General features: G+C 43.1%; 1 long non-coding RNA gene across 1 annotated transcript; it reads left to right on the top strand.

Moving 5' to 3' along the window:
- Window positions 1–22,372: 22,372 nt before the first annotated feature.
- Window positions 22,373–25,805, top strand: LOC120528561. Its single transcript, XR_005633542.1, has 3 exons — window positions 22,373–22,940; window positions 25,087–25,193; window positions 25,601–25,805. It is a non-coding gene; the product is annotated as an uncharacterized LOC120528561 (long non-coding RNA).
- The last annotated feature ends 996 nt before the right edge of the window (window positions 25,806–26,801 follow it).

The following is a 26,801-nucleotide window of genomic DNA, read 5'->3' as shown; positions in this document are numbered from 1 at the left end:
CATACGTCCAAAAGTATCACACTTTACACGAAATTTATCTGAAAAACACGGACAAAGAAGTTTCCTTGGATATCTATATGAATCCGAAAGATTACGCTCGCATGTATAATAAACCAACATGTGATGAATCGTCAGCGATAATAGTTTCGAAAGATGGAAATATCACAGACAAAGTAGATATTCGTGATTATCCAAAAACACAGCACGATTTGTCGCAAGCGGCAGATCTGGGAAATAATTAGCGAGTAGTGCCTGCATGGGAGTTAGCGAGTGAAGCGAGCAGTGCCTGCATATTGCTACACATTTTGTTTTTTGTTTACTTAGTACTTTCTTGTATTTGAGAAGGTGCAGCACAACCGCACGAGTCTGAGTTTATAAAATTTACTTCTACTTGCTGGTGCTGTGCCAATTCTAGTTACCAAATATGAACACGATTAAAAGGTCTTTTGCTGTTTGGATAGAAGTTCGGCTTTCATTTCACGTGTCTCCTACTGCAAACTTTTATTTATAAAACTAAGATTTTCCTGTGTCCACTGAAGTCTTTGCTGTCTTAAGTGAGGTTTATAATTGATACAACACATTTTTTTTTTTTTTTTTACATCTTCTTGCCTCCTCCAGTCTCGCAATTTTTTGTTGCAGCAGCGCAGTTGCTAATTTCTTTCACTACTTTAACGATGTTTAATTTAAAACCAGCTTCATATTTTCTTCTGATCGAACACTCCATCATAGATAAGGGATGCCCTTACGGTAAAGGTGTATGAGGGTGTGAGATGCAAAAAACACAAATCAGTGCAAACATTGCTTTGGAATAGTTTGGGTATTACTGTGTGCTCACGTAGGTTTAATTTCATAGAAACAAAAGGCCGTGTGCTCCGTGGTTACTCTCTCAGGTGGGCGTTAGCATATCATAATCTCTTAAAGAGTTTTCCGCATTCGACTTATACAACCGACATTATAAAATACCTGAAATTATATGATCAAATCAAGCCCCGACTTATCCACAGGAGGACTTCTCTGCAAGTATATATGGTAACTAAATTGTATTTTTACTTGAGTCATTTTTTTCTGATTGTACTTTTTTACTTTGACATGAGTAGTTTTAATGTCGGATACTTTAGCTTTTACTGAAGTAAATTATTATCAAAGTAACAACACTTCTATTTGAACAGAATTTTTTTTCACACTCTTTCCACCTCTGCTAATATGCTAGAGTAAAATTAAGCATTTGGTCAGAGAGGTGTATACTTTATTATTTATCTTAATTTTCAGAATGCTTTTGAAAAGGCATCATACAAGACTCAAAGTAAAACAACCAGGAGCTCAAAGAACTGTTTCTAGATGTTTGTCAGTGTGCTTAAACATCAAATGTTAGGGTACAAGATGCTTTTTCAGTTAGGTGATGTTAGGGATCATAATTGGTAGTGCTGCTGTTCTAAATAAATAAATATATAAGTGTATGTATATATGTGTGTATGTATTGTCACACACGTGCGACTAGGAGCGAGCTGAGTGGACCAAGTAGAGGTAATTACCCACAAGGCCATAGCGTGCCGAGGTGCTCTAAACCTATTTCTGTTATCTCTGTGGACCAAATACAGGGAAACCTGCCTGATTTCACGTCACTTCCTGTTCCAGCACCCAAACTGATGCCACTTCCTGTTCCAGTCAAATGACATCACTTCCGGTTCACAGCATATCATTCCAAACCAGTTCAGTTCAATCTGGGAACTCAACCAAAGAGCATCCGCTTGTTTTCTTTAACCCTTTTGCAGCCAGGGACAATATATCGGGTGGCTGCCCCAAACCTTTCCAGTGTGTTGCAACTCATTCTTTCACAGTATGTCTATAATACGTGTGTGTGTGTGTGTAGGCCACTTGAGTGCACACAGTGTGTGGGACTGTGCTGCTTGTCATACAGTTCAGTTCAGGCTGCCACAGAGCTGCTTAAGGGCTACAAGGTACAACAGTAGCAACCGGGCGAGTTCTAGACCCCAAAAACCCCTTTAAGGTATAGTCAGAAGCTCCCTCAGTAGGGGACTTAAAGCTACGTCAATGTCGCAGGTCACTTAAACCTGGAATCAGTAGTGGCTGATGGTTATGGAGGGCATAATAAGGGCACAGATTGTGGAGTTGAAGAAGGAAGTCTTTTTTTGGTGATACTAAGGCGAGTAACTGCTTTCAGCACCCCTCTCATAAAAGAGGGAATCATGCCTAATGGGATATTGTATTATTATTACTATTTTGTGCTTTTTAATTTGCGTGAGGCTAGTGTGTTTCATTTTTGTGAGTTTTTTTGCTGCTTATTCTAAGTTCAGGGACTGCACCAAACTTTACACCACATTGTACCTACTACTCTATTGAGCTGAACGCAAACACAATCGCTTGCCCATTTTCAGATGAGATGCTGACCCGAAATGAACTTATAAAGTAATTGCAGAATCCTGTCTAAAAATCAAAGCTCTAGTACTGAATGATGTTAGTTTATTTTTTTATTGTGTACAAAATGTGTGCAAAATTCATGCTGTGCAATTAGTGGACACAGGAACTCAAGAAGACATGGAGTACAACAGTACACAGTGTTTTGAATGAGGAGCAGTATGATTCAGCTGTGCCACCCAAACATAAAGTCAATGCTCATTTCAAACTTGCTTATACTACATAGGTATCTGAAAAATATAAATTGCACAAGACACACATAACATGTTCATGGGAATGCAATAAGGATGGCAGGACTGTCCTTTCTTTGGACATAATCTTGTAGCAGTATGCTACAACTGTCAGGAGAAACAAAATACATAAGATACGGCCATATTTGTAGTGTTTAGTCTGTACCGTTACCGCCTGGATTGGTTATTAGCGTGAAAACTGCCTGTTCTTGTCAGTTAACATGAGTAGACTGTATTACGTTAACATGGGTCTCTTACCTGGAGTATGGACTGTAATAACGGATTGATGTTACCATAACTACAACAACAACATTTAGCACATTTTCATACAAACAATGTAGCTCAAAGTGCTTTACATGATGAAGAAAGAGAAATAAAAGACAAAACAAATAATTAAAATTAGGGAACACTAATTAACAAAGAATAAAAGTAAGGTCCGGTGGCCAGGGAGGACAGAAAAAACAAAAAAAAACTCCAGACAGCTGGATTTGGGGTGCTTTGATTAGGTGGTGGCGCAGATCGAGATATAGAGAAGTAGAGCAGAAGAGAAAAGGAGTTAGTACGAATTTTGGAGCCACCATGAATGATGATGATAATTAATTGAATATACAGAGTATCAGGGTTTAACTAAGATGAAGCTATGAGAAAGCCATGTTAAAGTAATGTGTTTTCAGGAGTTTTTTTAAAGTGCTCCACCATATTAGCCTGGTGAATTTCTATCAGTAAGATATTCCAGATTTTAGGTGCATAACAGCAGAAGGCCGCCTCACCACTTCTTTTAAGTTTAGCTCTTGGAATTCAAAGCAGACACTCATTTGAAGATCTAAGGTTGTAATTTGTGGCGGCACGGTGGCGCAGTGGTAGCGCTGCTGCCTCGCAGTAAGGAGACCTGGGTTCGCTTCCCGGGTCCTCCCTGCGTGGAGTTGGCATGTTCTCACCGTGTTTGCGTGGGTTTCCTCCGGGTACTCCGGTTTCCTTCCACGGTCCAAAGACATGCAGGTTAGGTGCATTGGTGATTCTAAAATTGTCCCGTGTGTGTGCCTTGCGGTTGGCTGGCTCCCTGCCCGGGGTTTGTTTCCTGCCTTGCGCCCTGTGTTGGCTGGTATTGGCTCCAGCGGACCACCGTGACCCTGTGGTTGGGATATAGCGGGTTGATTAATGGATAAATGGATGGATGGATAAGTTACGATTTGGAGTGTAAGGTAGAAGACATTCTGAAATATAAGGTGGATCGAGATGATAAGCAGTATTTTAAAGTCAATTCTAAATGACACAGGCAACCAGTGTAGTGACATCAAAAGTGGGGTGATGTGCGCGGATTTTCTTTTCCTAGTTAAGATTCTAGCAGCTGCATTCTGCACTCGTTGTCATTTTTTGGTAGTCCTGAGAGGAGTGCATTACAGTAATCTAACCGACTGAAAACAAAAGCGTGAACTAATTTTTTAGCATTTGCAATGTTATAAGAGATCTAGCTTTTGCTATATTTCTAAAGTGAAAAAAAAGCTGTCCTAGTGGTCTGATTAATATGCGATTTAAAATAGTCAATAGTTGCCCCTAAATTCTTTACCTCTGTCTTGACTTTTAATCCTGATACATCAAGTTTATTTCTAATAACCTTATTATATCCATTATTGTCAGTCACTAAAATGTCTGTTTTCTCTTTATTTAGTTTGAGAAAATTACTACTCATCCATTCAGAAACACAAGAGGGACATTGTATCAGTGACCCAAGAGAGTCGGGGTCATCAGGCGCTATTGATAAATACAGCTGTGTGTCATCAGCATAGCTGTGGTAGCTCACGTTACGCCTTGAGATAATCTGACCTAATGGAAGCATGTAAATTGAAAAGAGCAGTGGATCCAGGGTAGAGCCTTATGGAACACCATATAGGATATTCTGTGTCTTTGAGTTGTAATTACCATAACTAACAAAGAATTTTCTACCTGCCAGGTAGGACTCAAACCAATTTAAGACCCTGCCAGAGAGGTCCACCCATTGACTAAGGCGATTTCTAAGAATATTGTGATCAATGGTATCAAATGTGGCACTCAGATCTAAGAGGATGAGAACAGATAAATGGCTTCTGTCTGCATTTACCTGCAAGTCATTTACTACTTTAACGAGTGCAGTTTCTGTGCAGTGATTTGTTCTGAAACCCAACTGAAGCTTATCAAGAATAGCAGGTTTATTGAGGTGGTCATGTAGCTGCATAATAACTGCCTTCTCTTGAATTTTACTTAAGAAAGGCAGGTTAGAAATGGGTCTAAAATTTTCCAAAGTAGAGGAGTCAAGATTATTTTTCTTGAGTAGGGGTTTAACTACAGCAGTCTTAAGACCCCCGTATCTAATGACGAGTTTACTATGTCAAGAATATTGTCAATTAGGACGCCTGATACTTCTTTGAAAAAACTTGTACTTATTGGGTCAAGGACACATATCAAGCCAAACTCCCGTTGTATTAATCCAGTCACGGTAAAGCATTTAATAAATATTGTGACGAGCAGCCACAGCCATTACCTCACTGGGTCACCAGCTGGATGGAAGGACCGGGGGTGTGAAATCCCAGGATGTTAGAGGGCAGCCCTCCTGGGCAGCTGTGGTACCATGGATTCCTGCACAGCACTCTGGGAGTTGGAGTTTGGCACAGCCCTGTTTTTTTTTTCCGTGGGGGGAGCTGCAGAGCTGTACATAGGGCTTTCACCACACCTGGGAGTGATTCCGGGTCTGATTAACGAGCCATCTGGAACATTCCCAGGGCCAGCATAGAAGGAGCCGCCACACTCCACTCAAGGAGCTGCCTTGAGTCGGGAGGAAGAGGGATGAAGCTTGCCAGGGAGAGTGGAGGTGGAAAGGAGAGACATAGAGAAGAAGAAGAAAAGAAAAAGGGACTGTATATTGGGTGCTTTTGTACCGTGCTGTTGTGGGGAGCGAGGGTGACGCGCTTCCCCTTCGTAAATAAACGCGTGCTGTGCCGCTGGAGCGCCCCTGGGTTTCCACATTATACCTATTTAGTTTTATAAAGTAGCATCTACTGCAGGAACAACACAGTATGACCAACGTCGCACAAATTCCTTAATACCAAATGGTGACTCAATGTTAGAGGATACGTAGTTTAAAGTAAGAATTCACACGTTTGGGCAAAACTGAAAATGCGTCAAATCTCGGTGTTTTGTTGGGCAAAAAAAAAAAAAATGTATTAAATAAATTATTGTACGTTCTGCACCCAGCAAAATTTGTGCCTTTCATATAAGAAGAAAGTCATTTAGTTGCTGTCTGGAAGCATTTTCACATATTAATTCTGCATGTATTTTATGTTTGAATAAGAATCTCAAGTGTATGAAAAAAAAATCCTCAGAAGTGTGCATATCCTTAACTTGGATAAGGCAGTTGCTGTGTAATGCGGACGGCTTCGGGTGTTGTGACATTTTCTAAAGGGTAAAATAAGGTATTGTTCATGATAGTGCATTTTAATGGGTCCCCATGTCATAAGTAGGCAGGATATCATCTTTTTAAAACAACTACTGCTCTCCTTTGCTGTAATGTGAGCAAGAGGCATAAATCAAGTTAATTTTACTAGTGCTTGGTGGCTGTCTGGTCCTGTTTTGTGGCACACACAGCCCAGAAGCAGATCTATTGCAGCCACATACAGCCAGTGTGCTCATTGATTTCCACCCCTTAAAATATTTTTTTTGCTTAAAGTCCTCTATGTTAGTGTGTCAGAGACTTGAATTGCGGCATTGTTCATAATGGCACTCGCATTTGTTTTCAAGTCCTTCTCCAATACTACTTCCACAGAGAGTTGAAGTGCATCTTACAACTGAGCCTGCCTTCTTAATGCCAGCCTCTTCTGTGGTATTTGAAATTAGAGTGTCACAGCAGGAAGAGGATATCATTTGTAGGCCGACTAAGACACAAATCTCATCAGAGCTCCAACACCTGCTGAACTCATTTACGACCTCATTTAACAGGGCAGCCCGCGGTGCCCAACCCGTCTTTTACCTTGGGGCTTGTCTCTGTCCAAGGGGCTTCATTTACTAGCATGTCTGTTTGAGTTTTGTTGTTATGTTAGCTGCTTGAGGGCTGTTTACTGGAGTCCTTATGTTATATACTTGCACTGTTGTTATATGTGCTTTATCAAATCAAATACTTACACTATTGTTATTTGCGCTTTATCAAATCAAATCCCACACAAATCATATTGTTACAACATTACAGTAATGCTAAGCATTCATTCACGCGAGAAGAAAAAAAGATTTGCAGCTTAGAAAGCATTAAGCCTTAAAGTACTTTGACTCAGTCACTTATCTTTCTGGTGTTGCAGCTGTACACATATGGAAACATTTTTAGTATAATAGAAAGGGGCTTTAGATGACTTTAGCCATCCATCCATCCATCTTTTAACCCAACTATCCAGTGCAGGCCTGCTTAATTTTAATTAATTGAATGTCCTGAGTGGTCTGTGTGGCCCCCAGGTGGCTGAGATGGTGTACTGTAAGCCATGAGGTTGCCTTTTCAATCTAAAGTTTAAGTGCAGACAAGTGGCTCTATTTGTCACAGCACACAGTGGCACAAACTAAAGCTCCCTGGGACCCCGGTGCAACACATACATAAATGCCGGACAAGTGAAAGACAGAGAAAGAACTATATGGTTTTATGAACCTCTCTATTATTAAAAAAAAAAAATCTTGGGAAGGAGACGAGACGTGATCTTCTCAGAAGACAATTTGACGTCCCACGAGACAAGGCAGAGAGACAGAAAGACAGCTGCTGTACAGGCTTTTAAATGATCGACGCACAGCGCGACAAGCATTACACGCACCTCGGCGGCAGCAGCTGATCCGTCTGCATCTCCTTAGTGTACGTTCAGCCTCTCTCCCCCCACCCCCCTTCACAACGTGAGTGGGAGGGACACAAAGTGGCAGGAGCGTAGCGCGCCTCCGGGGAGGTTGAGCAAAACAATTGAGAGCTGATCATCACTTTTACATCACGCGAGACTAAACATTACAACCTTAAGAAGCAAAACCCATGAGATGGTGACTTTTGCACGTCCCGCCCTACTTACAAACAATTTAAAACAAGTTCCCGGACGTCTAACCTTTCATTTGTTGGAATGCTTTTGGCAGACACACTTCAGGTGCCCCCAGCTCTTAAAACAACGACGGGCAACAAGCAGAACATGCAGCTCGCCAACAGAAGAAGCAGCAGCAGCAGCAAGCAAGGCAGATGATCCAAGCACATCTCCTTAGCGTGCGTTCAGCCCTAACCCCCCACCTTCACAACGCTAGCGTTAGAGACTTGAAGTAGCAAAAGGACAGCTGCTGTATAAGCTTTTAAATGATCGACACAAAGCATGACAAGCAGAACACGCAGCTCGCCAGCAGAAGAAGCAGCAGCAAGCAACGCAGATGATCCAAGCACATCTCCTTAGCGTGTGTTCAGCCCTCACCTTCACAACGCTAGCGTCAGAGACGTGAAGTAGCAAAAGGACAGCTGCTGTACAAGCTTTTAAATGATCGACACAAAGCACGACAAGCAGAACACGCAGCTCGCCAGCAGAAGCAGCAAGACAGCAGCTGTTCTGTCCACATCTCCTTAGCGTGCGTTCTGCTGACTTCCCTTCACAACGTGAGCAGCGTTATACGTCCAGCGAGAAAGAGATTTAACCACAACCGGGGCAGGAAATTATTGTTTTTACAAAAGTTTTAAAGTAATAGTGAAAATGATGCATATGTAACAATTCCCATGAAAATAACAATCTCTTTAAATTGTATATAAACCAAACTCGGGGGGTGGGCAAGCGAAGTGAGCAGGGGGCAGAGCCCCCTAGTCTACTATATAATAAAACACTAAGACCTGTGTGTCCAGTCCCTCCAAGCAATCCGATTGGCCAGTTTTTGGTGATCAGACAAAAGAGGATGAAGAAGAGAAAAGGTCCACGTTGAAAGAGTTATCTACAAAGATGAAAAGTATAAAACCTGACCATAGGCCAAAAAGACATGTTGAAAATAATAATAGAGTCTGAGAAGCAGACTTTTATGGGAATGTGGTGGACAGAGTGGGCATTGATAAATGGGAACGGCCCGGACACTGTGTGCGTCAATAAAGAGAGGTTGAGACAAGCGTGAATACACAGGAAAGGTGCAAAGGTACAAATAGGGCAAAAACAGCAAACATTTTTAACAGGTACCTTGGTTAGTAGGTAAACAAATAATGGATATGTGAATAGATAGTAATAATTTGAAATAGAGAGTCATAAGTACAACTAACAATAAAAAAACAACAGTAGTAAAATTTGCAGCAAGTGTATTTCATATAAAAGGTCTGAGGGCACGGGGGCAGCACAGAGATCAGACTCTGGACAGTCAAGGCCTAGAACCTGTAGCAGTGCCCGGCAGATCTAGTTTGGGTGCTACAGAACCTTCTGTCAGAAGGAAGTGGGACAAAGAGACCATGGGAGAGATGGGAGCACTTAATCACTGACCTAAGCTATTCACGTCGCCTGCCAGTGGTCATATTGTCGAAATCTGCTAAAATCGCCTTGAGTGCTGTTCACTATGGGCAGAGAGCAGTGTGTCCGTGCGCTGTAAAGCAGAAAGCGTGGAGGGACCCTGAATGAGTCATTCAACGTTTCTATATAGATATGTAAGCACTTCTATTGTAATGTAAAGTTGGGGGTGAATTTTGCCATGAAAGGTGCTATATGAAATCCATCGGGGCCTCTTTCTATCCATTTTGTTGATCCACTTATCCAGGGCAGGGTCACTGAATTTTAATTCATTGTATTCACAGTGTGTGGCTCTTTAGTAGTTTAAGACTGTGAACTATAAGCCACGAGGTTGCCTGCTCGATATCCACCACCAGCCTGACCTGCCTGTGGTTATTTTGTAGAAATCTGCTTAAAACTGGTGGTGTCCACTATGGGCTAACAGCAGTGTGCCAGGGCTCTGTAAAGCAGAAAGCTCGACCGGACCCTCACACAGTCATTCAACTTTTCTGTGCTGCAGCTGCACAAATACGTAATCACTTTTAGCATGATATACGGCAGGGGTCTCCATCTTCGGTCCTGGAATGCTACTGTGGCTGCAGGTTTTCATTCTAACTGTTTTCTTAAAGAGTGACCAGTTTATGCTTCTCCTTATTTTTTAAAATGCAGTCCTCTGAATTACTTATCTTTTCCTTAAACTTTCTTCAAACTGCAGCTAATTTAATTCCAACCGTTTTCTTAATTAGAAGCAGATGCTTGTTGTCAATTCAACAGGTTGTTTAAATCCATGGCTTATTGGTGCTCTCATTTTGCCACAACATTCGTTTCCAAAGGTGTTGATTTTCTTTTTTTTCTAAGGATACGATCAGCGTGTTTTGTGGACCTGAGAAGATGAACATTACTGAGACCTTCACCTGTCTTTATTTTCAGATATTGTGTGATGGACACGGGTTACCTGGTCGTGTGTTGGCTCATTTTGTGTCTCATTCTTGTTTGGCTCCTAATTAAGAAAAAAAGAAACAACTAAGGGGTTTGAATCTGAAATAGCAAGTCAATTAAAATTAAATCAAGGAAGTTAATTAGCAACAAAAGGGTTAGAATTAAAAACCCGGAGGCACAGTACTAGCACTGCAAGACCTGAGTTGGGGACGCCTGATATAAAGTTACTTGAAATGACGTTTGTCATGAATGATGTTATTTTAAATCCATTGCCCATTTTCTTAACTCAGTTATGCAGGGTAGGGACACTGAATTTAATTTATTGAGTGTACTGAGTGGTCTGTGTGGCCTTCTAGTGGCTAAAACTGTGAACTGTAAGCCCTGAGGTTGCCAGCTCAGTCTCCACCACTAACCGGACCTTCCTAGGACCATCCATCCATCCATCCATTTTCTAACCCGCTGAATCCGAATACAGGGTCACGGGGGTCTGCTGGAGCCAATCCCAGCCAACACAGGGCACAAGGCAGGAACCAATCCCGGGCAGGGTGCCAACCCACCACACCTTCCTAGGACCATGTTGTAGAATTCTGGTGAAAATCATCAAGCACCTTGGGTGGAGTTCACCATGGTCAGCTAACGGTGTGCTACAAACCAGACAGCTTGAAGGGACCTTAGACGGAGTCATTTAACTCTTCGGTGCTGCTGCTGTACAAATATGAAGCTCTTGTAGTATAATACTCAGGGGTGTGTGTTTGTTCTTTATACAATTCTACACCCTTGGTGCCATCTCAAGAAAATTGTGCACTCATATCCCACTTGGACAGGAAGAGACAACAGACTACATTGAAAAATGTTTTAGGGGTACCACTGGCGGTGGATCCTTTTTACCACGGTGAGTTTTAAGGACAGTGCCTTTTCCCACATTTTGACCCCCGAAAATAATTTTAATTAAATCTGTTCTCAAAATCTTGGAAATAGCATTGTCCTGGATTTGGGCAAAGTGATTTGTCACATATTATTATTGTGTGAGAAACAAGTATTTCATTTGAGATTTTATCAGTATTGATTCGTATTTTTGTCAAAAAAGTTTTTTTCTACGAAAAGGGCTGCAATTGGCAGAGTGTCCTCTGGTACCAAATAGAGATTAAACACCGTATACACTCACATATAAGTCGGGTCTTGAAACCCGAAAAATTGATCATAAAATCAGACCCCGACTTATGCGCCAATTCAAAAATGCGACACTTTAGTTTTTTTTATTTTTTTTTTACATTTTCTTGCCTCCTCCAATCTCTCTCATCAGTTTATCAGACACATTAAATTTTGTTGCGGCAGCGCAGTTTACAATTTCTTTTGCGACTTCAGCGACGTTTAATTTAAAACCAGCTTCATATTTTCTTCTGATCGAAAGCTCCATCGTAGATAAGGGATGTTCTTAAGATTAAAGATGTATGAGGGTGTGAGATATAAAAAACACAAATCGGTGCAAACTTCGCTTCGAATAGTTCAGTTATCACCGTGTGGTCATGTAGGCACAATAAAGAGAGAGACGTTAGGAGCACCCGCTGATACAGCGCATTGCCACACCAACACCGTGTGCTCCGTGGTTACTCTCTCAGGTAGGCGTTAGCATATCATAATCTCTTGGACCAGCAGCGCAGTTTTCCGCATTCGACTTATACGACCAACATTATAAAATACCGTAAATTATACGGTCAAATCAAGTTCCAACTTATACGTGGGAGAGCGCTAGTTCTACCTTAAAAATGACTTACCCAGACAACACTGGGTGCAGCTGCTAGTATAATATAATACGTATCAAGTGAGTTTGGATGATGTTTTCTACTAAAGGTCCATCCATTCGTTTTCTTTTTTTTTATTAATTTTATTGCAATCTATATAAAGCAATCAAGTTTTTACAAAAAGAAAAATTGAGTTAATAGCAGATCGATCCCCACCCCTGATAGAGAGAGCAAGCCAAACGGTGTGAAATTTAAGGCTTGTAAACATACCTAAATTAATAAATTCTCTGTGCTTTATGAACTTATTTTAAAATGTTACTGATTAGATCCTGCCATGTTTTGAAAAAAGTCTGTACGGATCCTCTAACTGAGTATTTGATTTTTTCCAATTTCAAATAGTATAACACATTGGTTTCCCACTGACTTAAAAGAGGAGAGTTTGGGTTCTTCCAGTTTATCAGAACTTAACAGAACTTTCTTAACCCACTTATGATGTGCAGAGTTGCTTAATTTTTATTGTGTTGTGTAGTAGTTTGGACTTCAAACCCTGAAATTGGTTCAAGTCCTGCTACTGCCACTGTGTGACCCTGAGCAAGTCACTTGACCTCCTGTGCTCCAATTGGAAAACCAAAAGAAATGTAACCAATCGTATCATAAATGGTGTAAGTCGCCTTGGATAAAAAGGCATCAGCCAAAAAAGTAAATGTAATTGTATGTACTGAATGGTCTGTGTGGCCCTCTAGTGGCGAAGACTGTGAACTGTAAGCCATGAGGTTGCCAGTTCAATCCCATCCACTAATCTGACCTGCATATTGTCATATTATAAAAATCTAATAAAACTGCACAGCAGATGAAGAGCACCTTGGATGGTGTTCACCACGGGCAGCAAATACAGTAGTGTGCCAGCGTGTTGTAAAGCACAATGCTTGGAGGGTCCCTGACTGAGTCACTCAACACTTCTGTGCTGCTGCTGTACAAATTCAGCTGCCCGCTCTCATCATTACTAGAAGCCCCTCTATTCACCATATCACTCCCATCTTGCAGCAGCTTCACTGGCTTCTAGTTAAGTTCCGCATTCAATTCAAAATTCTTCTGCTAACGTTTAAGGCTCTCCACAATCTCGCCCCTCCAAATCTGTCTGCCATTCCCTCCTGCACTCTTACATCCTCTTCCTCCATCCACTTGACTGTCCCTTTCGTCCGTCTTACCATTATGAGCATTCAGTTGCTCTGCTCCCCAGCTCTGCAACTCCCTGCCATCTGAGCTTAGAAATATTGAATCATTTTCACTTTTCAAATCTAAACTTAAAACTCATTTGTTTAAGACTGCTTTTCTCTTTGATTACGATTGCTCTGTCTGATTTTTAATTTTTGTATTTTCGTTTTGTTTATATTGTGTGTTTTATCTATTGTTCGGTATCCTTGAGTGTTTAGAAAGGCGCCTACAAATAAATAAAATGTATTATTATTATTATTATTATTATTATTATTATTATATGGAAGCACTTCGAATGTAATATGGAGTGTCTTGAGATTCTGTCCAAAATAAAACGTCACTATGTCATGTAGCTTTTGTTTGTGTTTATGCCCTCTGAGCACTGGTAGCTTCTTTTAACGTTTGGGCCATAGCCAGTGTTTACACTTCAATTCAAAGCCTTGGGTTCACATAAACACTTTCTGTGGGTCTTGAATTAAGGAGTCCTATCAGAAAACAGCAATTTAAGGCTTCCCTTTGCAAATTGATGGCTCTGCCTCCTCCACTGTGAAAGAAGTCTGTACAGAAATGGGTACAGCCTGTTTAGAGAAACACGCCGAGATTATGACTTTGGTGAGCCAGCCCGTCTCCTGCCATCCGCAGTGGTGAGGCATGTGGGATGGGATACGACTGCAGGGTGCCATTTTGGTTGGGGGCAGAGTTTTCAGGGCAGATGATTTATTCTAATTAACATTCTTGTTGACGAGTTAGATTCAAATCGGGCCACTCAGTGCTGCCTGATGTTGTCCAACGTAGAAAAAGGGCTTCTGTGTACAAAAAAAAAAACCTACTAGCTCTGAATTTAAAAAGAACCTGAGGCTTCTGGGTAAATGGCACTTATGCAGTCACTGGAAACTTAGAGTGAGTAAATAAATAATAAAATGGTGTCTACATTATACAGCAGAACATTATCAGACATGATTATTCAATTCAGGTGACCAGAACCACACAAACCTACAAGAGACCCATCAACCTAACACAAGGCATCTTGGGGGCACAGAGAACACACTGAAGTACCCAGGGGAGTACCCAGGGGAATACCCAGATGAGGGAGAGGCAGCAGGATTATTTTCTTTTTTTTTTTTATTTGCACCCTTTGCAAATTCCTGCCTAACATAACATTTCCAAACCTGCTTAATTCAGTTCATTGGTCTCATTTAGAAAAAAATGTGGATTTCAGCATGAAAATATGGATACACCAAAAAACAGGCAAATGCGTATGACAAAATAAACCTGATTTCTAAAACCTGGCATACACTCATTTCTAAAAAATTTGCCCTTCTAAATCACAGATATCTTGTAAATGTACGTTCGTGAACGCGCCTCAATCCCAAATAATTAGTCATATATGGACTATGCTAATGAATCTCATACATATGCATACGTATTCAGGATGCTGCAGATCTTCATTGGCTGGTAGAGTGTCCTCCCTCCTGGTGCATCGAGACACGCCCACCTGCATTTGAGCAGTTCCACAATGCATTGCTGCACCTCTCTGTGGCACTCTGGGGGTCGGGTAAAGCCATAAGTTACCAGCATGTGAGTGGGTGGCAACTGTCACCTGCCACATGTAATGACATGGTTACTGTTACAATAAGATAAATGAATCACCGGCTAACCCAAATATAATTTGTTATCTCATTTTGGCATCACAAATGACTTGTAAGTGTCACTGGTTATGGTTAACTAAAGCAGCGTCAATCTCACTAGGTGCCCTCATGGCAATGTAAGTGATAGATAAGAAATTTTATTTGTCTCCAGGGGAAAATTTTGCTTTTTATACAAGCTATTTAAATAAATATATAAATACATAGGTAAGTAAGTAAATAAATAAATATACATATACTTTGAGGGCGGTTGGTAGCACTGCTGCCTTGCAGTTAGGAGACCCGGGTTCGCTTCCCGGGTCCTCCCTGCGTGGAGTTTGCGTGTTCTCCCCGTGTCTGCGTGGGTTTCCTCCCACAGTCCAAAGACATGCAGGTCTGCATTGGCGATTCTAAATTGTCACTAGTGTGTGCTTGGTGTGTGTGTGTGTCCTGTGGTTTGTTCCTGCCTTGTGCCCTGTGCTGCCTGGGATTGGCTCCAGCAGACCCCCGTAACCCTGTGTTAGATATAGCGGGTGGGAAAATGACTGACTGACTGGTCTCAATACACACTGGAAGAACTATAAAGCAAAAAGATTCAAATGAAAGAAAAGTTCTGACTTGGCTGTCACAGTTACCGTGAGGCATTATGCAGACGCATTGCTGTTAAGCGGCACCACAGTTACTGCACACTGCTGCAAATTGCCTTTTCATATCGGCTTGTACACTCGCACCATGCGAAAACTGAATGTAGTGCCAGGTCAGTCGCTTTATGACTTCAAGCGCAGCAGTCATAATGGAGTTGGCGCTTGGCTGAGATATCCCTAACCTGTCGGCCAGTTTCTTCTGGTAGATGCCTGTTGCTAGAAAGCCATTTGTAGTTTAAACCACCATTTGAGCAGTTTAACAAAGGCGCCGTATGGGCGCCTGACCCGACACAGATGGACACGGAGGCACGTATAAAAATAAACTTTTATTTTTCTTCACCCGCGGGTGCACGTCTTCCCCGTGACCCACAGGCAATACACAGTCCCAAAACACACCTGCAACACCAAAACAATCTTTTTCTCTCCTCTACCACCACTCCTCCTGAAGCTCAGTCCTCCTACTCCCGGCTCTGGCCATTGAGTGGGGGTGGCTGGCCTTTTTTAAAGCCCACCCGGAAGTGTTCCAGGTGCTTGACCACCTGGTCCTAATTGCACTTCCGGGTGGGGCTGAAGATTCATCCAGCCGTGCTGCTGATTCCATGCAGCTCCCCCTAGTGGCCATCCGAGCCCCCAATCAGGCTATGGAGGACTCCATCTCCCGTGGGGCCATGCGACAGGCTGGGGGATCACCGTCCGCCAGGGAGGCTGCCACCAAGCGTCCCGGGAGAGATATTGAGCTGCCCATGGTTGCTCCCCCGGAACAGATGCAGCAGGGGCGTCCCTGCCTGCCATGGGACCTGGATGTCCGCCACAGCAGGTATTCTGTCTTTCTAATACCAGGCCCAACTCTACACATAGTTGCAAAACAAAGGCTCTTGAAAATCTAAATCTGCTCATAAGCCAGTCGTTATCATGGGTAAAAAAATTCTAGTAGGTCCCTAAAACCTTGTTACCTTTGCATGTGACCATCGCATAGTCTTCAAGCTGTGTCAAACCGTTAGGCGATCAGTAGGCTGTAGCGCATGAGATTTACAGCATAGCATTCTGTACTGCCTGCGTTTTCACTGTGCTTTGGTTTGTAATCCTGAGTAGTGACAAAAAGTAGCCGATATAAACAGCCAAAAAAAAACTCTTCAGTGCAAATACGCAGCATTGGCCCCCTTAAAGGGAAATAAAATACCCTCTGCACGTCATATTTATCACTTTTGAGGTTGTGGTAGGTTCAGCCCGGACACAGAGTGTTCCAAACACACACGTGTAATTGTAAAAGTCCGGCACACAACACAGTGCCCATGCACCAAACACCTTTGTTTTATCCTTTTCTGTCCCTTCCGGACTTCTCCTGCCACCTTCCCACCTCTCCTCCTGAACGTTGCCTTCCTCTTCCCGACTCCAGCTCCCGACTGGAGGGAGGCAGCCTCTTTAATAATCACCCTGATGTGCTCCAGGTGTTCTCTGACGATCTTCCGGAGGCACTCCGAGTGTCCCTGGAATTCCTTCCGTCAGCACTTCCGGGTGTGGCGGAAATGCTGACATCCAGGGCTCCACAATCCTCCGGGTGCCCCCCTGTGGTGGCCACGGGCCCCAACAGGGCTGAGCTTCCATGCTGTGTTCCGGTGGCCCCCATACAGATCAGGGTGGCTGCCCTCTCGTGGCCCAGGGGAGGTATGGTCCTTTTCCTGGCCCTTCCAGTCGTCCCAGCTGGGCATGTCCCCAAGCGGTCCACCACAAGGTTTAATATGTTTGTCATGTCAACGCACATTCTAATAATTGTATGTGCGTGACTCGTTATTTAGCTGATACTGACTGCAATTTCCTCCTTGATCAAAGGGGGTTGTCATTTCCTACTTTTTCTGAAATGCTGCATACAGATGGGTCAGGGTTGCCATATATATCCGCAAGTCTTTTAAATATACATACAAAGTTGTATACACACATTTCAATCTTTTTATAAATCTTAATCCAGGACTATGGAGGTCTGGAGCCTATTGTGGCTGCATCACAGGCAAGGCATGTGGCATCTATGGTGTGCCAATGCACACTCTCTTTTTTTTTTTGTAGGATGCCACTCTACTTGGTGCCACTCCTGCTTCAGAGAAAGTGTCCCCTTATCATTCTCAAAGGTCAGATCCCCTTGTAATGAACCTCATAGTCATCAGGCTGTTTCAGACATACATAGAGGCAGAGAAAGGCTAGTAGCATGTGCTGCTTACCTACCTGCCACCCACCACACAACGATCCACCCGCATTGGCATCCGAGTGCAGCAACTCGTTTATTTATGGACCTTTCTATCATTTGCATGAGCACCAGTGCTTATTCATGGCGAGTGTGACACAAGGTGTGTGGTTGAACGATGCATTGGTGGTTCCTGATTTGTGTGCCAGGCTGGTTACACAGGCACCAGGACACAGCATTAGATTAACTGGTGTTCGGAAAATAGAAGGATCTTCACACCACACACACACTTCAGGCTTTTTCCAGTGTACTTGAAATGCTGCGGCGCCAAATAAATGGCACATATTGTTGGTTACGCACTGGAAGGCGTCCTATACAATTACTTTCTCAGTGGAAGGATTGTCTTTTTATTGAATGCGAATGCTGCCAACATGCATGAGGCCCTTCTTCCCACGGTGGGAGTGCAGAACTCTCCTGCCGCCCTGATTGCATTCGTTTTCACCATCATTTCCAAAAATGTTCATTGTCTTCTTGCATTCAGATTTCTGTAGCCACCAGGAATCAGCAAGGGATGATGAGAGAAAAGGCCTGGTCATAGCTGTCGTCCGTGGATTACACAACACGACGGAGACTCGTAATTCGAGAAACCCGTAATTAAGGGTGGAAACTGTACCAGCAAGGAAAGAGCGAGAAGAAGTGGAATGGGACAGGAAACCAGCCTTCAGTAAGAATTTAGTTAAAAAATTGTGTGTGATTTTTTTTTTTTTTTTGCTAATGATAGGAGATTAAAGTTAAAAATGAAACCGGGGGCTGTCTGTCCTCTGGCATGGACTGTTCAGCCAACTTGGGTGAGATGAACGCAGCAAACGTCTATGTATTTAATTTCACTTTCAAATAAATTCACCAGAAATAGAATTCAAGGTAAATGAAGCCAGTAGTTACAGTGCCTGTAAAGACGTATTCACCCCCTGGAAAGTTTTCATTTTATTGTTATACAACTTTTAAAACGCAGTACATTTAATTTGGGTTTTTGATATTGATTGACAGAAAACAACTTGTAAATGTCAAAGGGAATACATATTTGTGCCAAGTGGTGTCAGTGAATTAAAAACATAAAACACAAAATAATTGATTGCATAGACTAAGACACCGCTAGATCATCGCTTTACAATTCCAAGGATTGGCTCAATGGAGATCACCTGTCTGGGGTTTCAGGTGACTGCGGTGTAAATGCGCCCGAGCAATAACTCGTGGTGAGTCAGTATGGTTAGCATTTGGTAGATGTGCTTCTGACAGCCATGACAGCCTTCAGTCTGTGCGCTCACATGTCTCTGTCGGTCAGCTTTGCACATCTGCACTCCGCCATACACCCCTACCTCACACCCAACATTGAAGAACTGCGAGCTCTCTCAGGCAGTTGATCATTTTATCAGATGAGGCCCAAAGAGAGACCTCGTGAAAAAGAAGCTTATATTAACTGCCATGGACTTGTGCTCCAGCCTGGCAAAATGCATCATGCCCATCTGTCCTACATTGTCATCTTTAATGTCAAAGTAAAACAGAACTCTGTGATTTAAATTAATTGCAAATGTGAAACACAAAATAATTGATCACATAAGTATTCATCCTTTTCCAATCGGTATTTAGTAGATTCACGTTTGGCAGCCAGGGTGGCGCAGTGGGTAGCGCTGCTGCCTCGCAGTAAGGAGACCTGAGTTTGTTTCCCAGGTCCTCCCTGCGTGGAGTTTGCATGTTCTCCCCTTTGTCTGCGTGAGTTTCCTCCCACAGTCCAAAGACATGCAGGTTTGGTGGATTGGCGATTCTAAAATTGTCCCTAATGTGTGCTTGGTGTGTGTGTGTGCTGTGAGCTGGAGGGCTGATCGCACCCCAAATAGTGACAGACGCCCCTGGGAAAACCACAAAGCCTGAAACACTGACTACCCTTACATTGCTCCTTATCCTTGCACTATAACGTGCAATACAAGCCTCGTGCGGTACTCCGCCGACTTAAAAAGCCGTGTCAGATTTGGTATTGATTTCTTTTGCTTTCTCTTGCCTCTGCTCCTGACGCGTTTACATTCGAAGAACAAACTTACGAAACCCTTATTTGAAAGACGAAACTGTCATCTTTGTCAAGGAGCAAGTTTGAAGTGACAAATGTTTGTTTGCAGTGTTTGAATAAAATTCCTTCTTATTTCCACGATCCCGAGTGTCTCTGTGCAAATCTGTGACCCAAGCGTGACAGTGCCTTGCAGTGGGCTGGCGCCCTGCCCGGGATTTGTTCCTGCCTTGCACCCTGTGTTGGCTGGGATTGGTTTCTTCAGACCCCCCGCGACCCTGTGTTAGGATATAGCGGGTTGGACGATGACTGACTTTTGGCAGCCATGGTACAATACAATACAATACAGTTTATTTTTGTATAGCCCAAAATCACACAGGAAGTGCCGCAATGGGCTTTAACAGGCCCTGCCTTTTGACAGCCCCCCAGCCTTGACTCTCTGAGAAGACAAGGAAAAACTCCCAATAAAACCTTGTAGGAAAATGGAAGAAACCTCGGGAAAGGCAGTTCAAAGAGAGACCCCTTTCCAGGTAGGTTGGGCGTGCAGTAGGTGTCAAAAGTAGGGGGTCAATACAATACAATATACACAACAGAACAATTCCTTAAGACAGCATAATAAAAATTTTAGAATTACGGTTTAACAGTAGATGATATGACATAATTAGGTTTCGATATTTTTAGAGTCCTGGAGACCTCATCCATCTAGCTGCATCTCCATTTGGCCATGCCACGGCTGAAACCGATGAAAGGACCCCTCTTTCCCATGATTCCTGTGATCCTCCATCAGGGATGACTTTACCATAGGCAGGCAAACAACTTGGCAGGTGGGCCGTGGCACCAATGGCCACATTTGGGTACCGAGAAAAGAAACAGAATAGGTGAGGGTTAGTATTCAAATATAATTATTCATGTTACTTATGTTACAGTGCTAATGACTAACAACAGAGATGCAGTCTGTACAGTTAATCAGCAGCTCTAGTCAGGATATGCTAAACTGAAGTAGTGAGTCTTCAGCCGGGATTTAAAGGCTGAGACCGAGGGGGCATCTCTTATGGAAGCAGGAAGACCATTCCACAGTTTAGGGGCCCTGTAACTAAAAGCGCGACCTCTCACTGTTATTTTATTAATCCTTGGAATCCTAAGCAGGCCAGCATCTTGAGATCTTAATGTGCGCTCAGGTTTGTAAGTCATGATAAGTTCAGACAAGTAAGCTGGACCTTGGCCGTTTAATGCTTTATATGTTAAAAGGAGGATTTTGAAATCTGCCCGAAATTTAACTGGGAGCCAGAGTAAAGATATAAGAACTGGGGTTATGTGTTCATATTTTCTTGTTCTTGTAATAATTCTTGCAGCGGCATTTTGGATTAACTGGAGGCTGTATAGAGAACAGTTTGAACAGCCAGTGAACACCGCATTGCAGTAGTCAATCCTACTAGAGATAAATGCATGAATTAATTTCTCACAATCCTGTTTATTTAGAAAGCGCCTTAATTTCCTAATATTTTTAAGATGGAAAAAACAGGTTTTGGACGACTTTGTAATATGTGCTTTAAATGACATGTTAGAGTCAAAGATAACTCCTAGATTGCGGGCTGATTCAGTAAAATTAATTGGGATTCCAACTGAGTTAAATGACGACAAAATATTGCTGTGATCAGCGTCATTCATGGTAGTCTCAAGTCTGTCTACACAGATCTCTATCAGCTTAGCACATCCGGACACTGCCATTTTTCTTCACTCTTCTTTGCAAAACTGCTCAAACTCTGCCAGGTTGTATGGCGATTGTGAGTGGACTGCCTTTGTCAAGTCCAGCCACCAATTCTAAACTAGATTGAGTTCCAGACTCGCTAACTCCAGGATATTTTAACATTGTGGTTTTTAACTTTTGTCAGAAGGACAGGTTGACGGTGGTAATCAACTATAAACTATGACAAAACCCGCCATTGTGTTTTAGTTGGATTCTCTTTGCTGAAAGGAAAGTTAGACGGAGATTCCCTGCGCTCACATGAGTAGCGAGGAGCAAACAACGGCAAGAATGGCATCGACATCAGGCCAGAAATCAAAGGCGAATGCATAATGCAAAATACTCAGTAGACGTCATTTTACATATCATTGCTGAACTGGACTGAATTGACATGTCAGACTCAGATTTTGATACAAGTAATCGAAAATGAACGTGAGGTATTAGCATCGGCAGATCGGTCTCCAGCTGATCGCGGTGCTGAACAGGTTTGTGTAGCTGACGTGCCATGACAGTAGGTACAAACCACATTGTGATGCACTGCGACCGCCACTGCCACCCCCGCCACAAAAAGACAGCCTGGAACCCAACCAGTATGCTGATGAACTGGCAGGCACAGCACGCAACAGCAGACATTTTAGGTTGATTCCGGAGTGAAACCATTGCTTTGTGTGTTTTCAGCTCTCAAAGAGTTAAGTCACTCCTGGTTAGCTTTGACTTTATCTATGGTGTTGTTGCCTTGCTGGAAAACAAATCTTCTCCTAAGGCCCCAGGCTTCTTACAGACTGGTTTTCCTGTATTTCAGGGCATTCATTTTACCCTCACAAGCCACCCAGAGCCTGCTGCAGAAAATCATGTTGTGGACTATGGCCGACCATTCATCCCGGCCAATACCCCCAGGCCGCCAGAGGGAGCCCTCCCTGCGACATGGAGATGCCCCGAATTCCAGCAGGGCATCATGGACTATGGAGTTTTCCTGTACAGCCCGGCTGGATAACGTCGGGGCCACCAGGATCCGCTGCAGGGAGGCACAGAGACTTGTATTTTCCCTACAGCCAGAAGTACATCCCAGTCACATAGACAGAGAAAATGACGTGTTTCCGGGTTGAAGAAGAGGAGTTTTACCTGACCCGGAATATTCTCACACCCTAGAGGACTTCTGCCTTGCCTGCGGCCACCTACCATCAGCCTCTCGGGTTTGCTGGAGCAGAGCACATGTCTGACATCTCCAACTCCAATTTATGAACAGCCCACAGAACCCCTGTGAAAATGACTCCTCACCTAAATAAGCAGATCCTGTAATGGTGAATCATGATCCTCCCACCACCTTCTCCCATTGCACCGCCTTGAGATCTTCCATCCACACCTTTGGTCTTCACCCCCTCCTTCCACATCCCTGACTATCTGTCTCTGCTAACCACATGAGGGGAGAGCTGGACAAATTTTATGTGAACAAGGCTGTGAGGGCCTGATGGAACCAGCGTCAAGGTGATGAAAACAGAAGGTTCCCCTGCCATGGAAAACATCTTGTGTGGTCCCAGTGCCAAAGAAGGGGCACGCCAGCGCCCCCTAAGACTTGAGACCACTTGCTCTCACTTATACATACATCAGTGGTTCCCATACTCATTCCCAGAAGACCACACAGTCAGTAAGTCATTTTAACTCTAATTGATCCCATTTAATTATCAGGTCTTTTTCAGAAAAGCACAGCAGAAGCAGTGTGATACGTTTTGCATTTATAAGACATGTTAAATATTGTTTTTTGCTATAGCTTTAAATGCTTAAATCACTTTTGTTGTTTTCCTATTAATTTGCCTTTCTTCAGTCATCACCACCCTCATTTTTATTCTAATAATAATAATGACAAGCAGAGCAGACATGCTGGCCAATAGCCCAGAGTACATAGAGGCTGCCAATACTTCAGCATCAAACCCACCAAAGTGCCCATTAGTAAATAATGAGTTAAATAAACAGAACGCCTGGAATGAAAATCATGGTTGTGATAAAAATCTCCCAAACCAAAGTAAAAGAACACCAAATTATTCCCATGTAACATACATAATTGCTTTGTATGTTGTAGTAACAATTTACCCAATTTAGTTTTGAAAATTTGGCATTGAACTCAAAACATAGGCAGTGTTTTTTGTGGTACAGGGAGAACTACCTTCAGCTCAAAATCAAAAGGACAAAAGAAATGTCGGTGGGCTTCCGTTGTGTTATGGAGCCCCCAAAAACCAGTCACCGTACAGGGGGAGGAAGTGGAGGTGGTGTAGAGCTACAATTACCTGGGGGTCCATATAGGAAGCAAACTGGACTGTCCTGACCATGCTGCAGTGCTGTGCAAGAAGGGCCAGAGCAGACTGTACTTCTGGCGGAGAACTCCTGTCTTTTGATGTGTGCAGGAAGCTGCTGGAAATGTTCAACCAGTCCATTGTAGCCAGTGTATTCTTCTACATGGTGGTCTCCAGGGGAAAGAACTTGTGTTTAAGTGATGCAAAACATATGAAGAAACCTCTCACTTGCAGCACAGGGCTGGTTCTGGAGGCTGTGGTAAAAAAGGGGATAGTGGCAAAATTGAATACCATCATGAACAGATCCTCCCGGGGCATTGTTATGGTGCTTGTGCCCACTTCCCATTCAAAATTGCTGGCTCATTGGCAGGGTCCTTTCGAGATGAAGGAAAGAAAAGGTCTTATTGGTTATTTGGTTAAACAACCTAATCATCGACCGAGTTAGTGTGTCTATCACATTAATCTGTTGAAACCATGGAAGGACAGGGATACAAATCCCTCCTCCGGTCAACACCACTCCCTTTTCTCCCAAAATTGTTAATCTCTGACCCAATTTGACCCAACAACAACTGGAGCTAGAATCAGCTATCCTGTCTGTCCCAGAACCTGGGTGAACTTCTCTGATTTAGCATATTATTGGACCAAATGGACCAAAGTAGAATTAGTGATCATACGGATGTTGGATCTGGATGTGATTGAGGATAGCCACAGCCCTTGGTTCAGCCCAGTCGTCTTGGTCCCTAAACCTGATGGCAGTTGAATGTTCTGTAACGACCTCCGAAGTCTCAATCAGGTCTCCAAATTTGATGCATATCTGATGCCCCGAGAACTCCTCAAGAGGTTAGGAAATGCACAATATTTAACTATTATATGATAAAGGGATACTGGCAAATTCCCTTAATGGAGGCCACAAAAGAAAAAACAGCATTTAGTACCCTTAGTGGATACTGGCAGTATAAAGTAATCCCATTTTAGGTGCACGAAGCTCCAGCGATCTTCCAACATCTGGCAGAGTCCTAAAAACCCACAGTTCATACAGTGCCGCCTACTTAGATGACGTGGTCATTTATTCTGGCACCTGGGAGGAATATTTTACTGCAGGTTTATATTGTTCTGTTGACATTAGCTAAAACTAGACTGCGTATCAACCCAAAAGAGTGCCTTTTTTAGGAAAATGAAGCCAAATATTTGGGTTATTTGGTGAGCAGTGGAATGGTTAGACCCCAGTGTTCAAAGGTTGATGCCATTCTGAAATGGCCCCATCCAATTACCAAGCAGCAAGTACAAGCTTTTTTTGTACTAGTGAGTTACTACCACCGGTTTGTACCTCGTTTTTCAGAAAGAGCTACAGTATGCCCTTGACTAATCTCACAAAGAAGATGTCCTCCTTCAATGTGGTATGAGATGAAAAAACTGAACTAGCATTTTGTGACTTGAAACAGGCCCTTCCTTCAGCACTTGTATTAAAAAACTCCTGATATCTCTTTTCCCTTTATTCTCCAGACCGAAGCTCCTGACACAGGTCTTGGTACCATGTTGAGTCAAATTATCGATGGTGCTGAACACCCCGTGATGTACCTGAGCTGAAAACTGCTTGACCAGGAGACCAGGTATGCAGTGGTGAAATGGGAGGCGTTGGCAATTAAATGGGCTGTGACCCACTTGCGGTACTACCTCTTGGGTCGTGAATTCATCTCGGTTACAGATCATGCTGCTCTTCAGAGGAGGGCCGTGCATAGGGAGTTCAACCCACGGGTCACCAGGTTGTTCTTAGACTTGCAGCTGTATAGGTTCAAGGTCAGTTATCACCGAGGTACTCTCCAAGCCAACGCCGGTGCCCTTTCTCATGTTTTCGACCTCTTGGTTCAGACCGCCCAACCCTATGGGTTTGGGTTGAGGTGGGGGTTGTGTCACACACACGCGATTAGGGGGCATCCAAAGGGTCCAAAAGAGCGTGACAGAACAACAGATAGGGGGCTAGAATGGAATACTAACACCTGTTCTCTTTTTTCGACAGACCAAAAGAAGAATAAAAATCTTACTCACCGCCATTTCGTGACACTAAATCACTTCTGGCTTCCCTGTGATGACTCCCCTTCCTGTTCCTTCTCCAGTAGATGTCATTTCCAGCCCCATTCCAATCACACCTATTATTCAGTGGAGTTACGTTATAAATATACAGTGTAAAGGACGGCACACATGGGCTGACATCCCTTCCAAAACTGGCCCCATTTCCTTAACCATCCAAGAAGCCAATACACTGGTGAGATCAGGGGAGGCTCTGTATTAATGCTGTATGCTCCCTCAGCTTGCTAGATGGCAGCATCTCTGGGCTTTGATACCCGTTCTGACACCTGCAATAAAATGCAGGGAACTTTAGTCCAGTGGGGTAACCCTGCTGATATCCATGGGTGATACCTTGGGGTGCTGCATGCACTTACGCTTCCTATTTTATGCGACTTCCATATGACCCGGAAATGCCTCGGCACAGGAAGGGCACCCTGATCTTCAATAATAAGAAGCACACTGACTTGTTCAGGTGAGTTGGAGTCATGAGAGGAGCTGTACAACACTCACCTGAGAGGAGTGGAGGAATAAAAGAGACCAATAGAGAGGAGAAGAGAGCATTGGTGGCTGCACCACATACAAGAAACCTTTTTGAGGAGCGTTGTTGTTAATAAACAATTTTTTTATACTGGGATTTATGTCATTATGGTTGTGCTATGGATGCTGCAATGCCCTCTACTGGTCACAACATTATTTCACTACTATGCTTCCACTTAAAAATCCACTTTTTGCACTTGTCCATATTATGCCAACATTTTAAATCAATGATAAATGAATACTTCTGAAAATGTTCTCCAGAGCCTGAGATTTCTGAAAGCAATGGTGCAGCATTTCAACGAGAGCGGATGATAATTAAGATATCTGAGATCGCACTCTGGTTGGTTTGTTCTGATTACGTGGCTCGTCTTTGATTGGATCATGCTCATTACAACGTCTCATTCATTGAAGAAAACCGTATTCCAACATAGCCGGCATGAAGGAGTTTTTTTTCCATGGCGCTTGTTGTGTTATTTTGCCTGTATGCATTTCGAATGCATTGTGTAGAGTTTGAATGCTGTATACTTGCCAAAAGGAAAATAATTTACTGGTCACTACAGCTTTGTGATAAATCCCATTCCCAGTGACGTTACCGTTGTAGAAAAAATTCAGAG

Source organism: Polypterus senegalus, chromosome 4 (genome assembly GCF_016835505.1).
Source record: "Polypterus senegalus isolate Bchr_013 chromosome 4, ASM1683550v1, whole genome shotgun sequence".
NCBI lineage: Eukaryota > Metazoa > Chordata > Cladistia > Polypteriformes > Polypteridae > Polypterus > Polypterus senegalus.
This window is presented reverse-complemented; position numbering and strand designations above follow the sequence as displayed.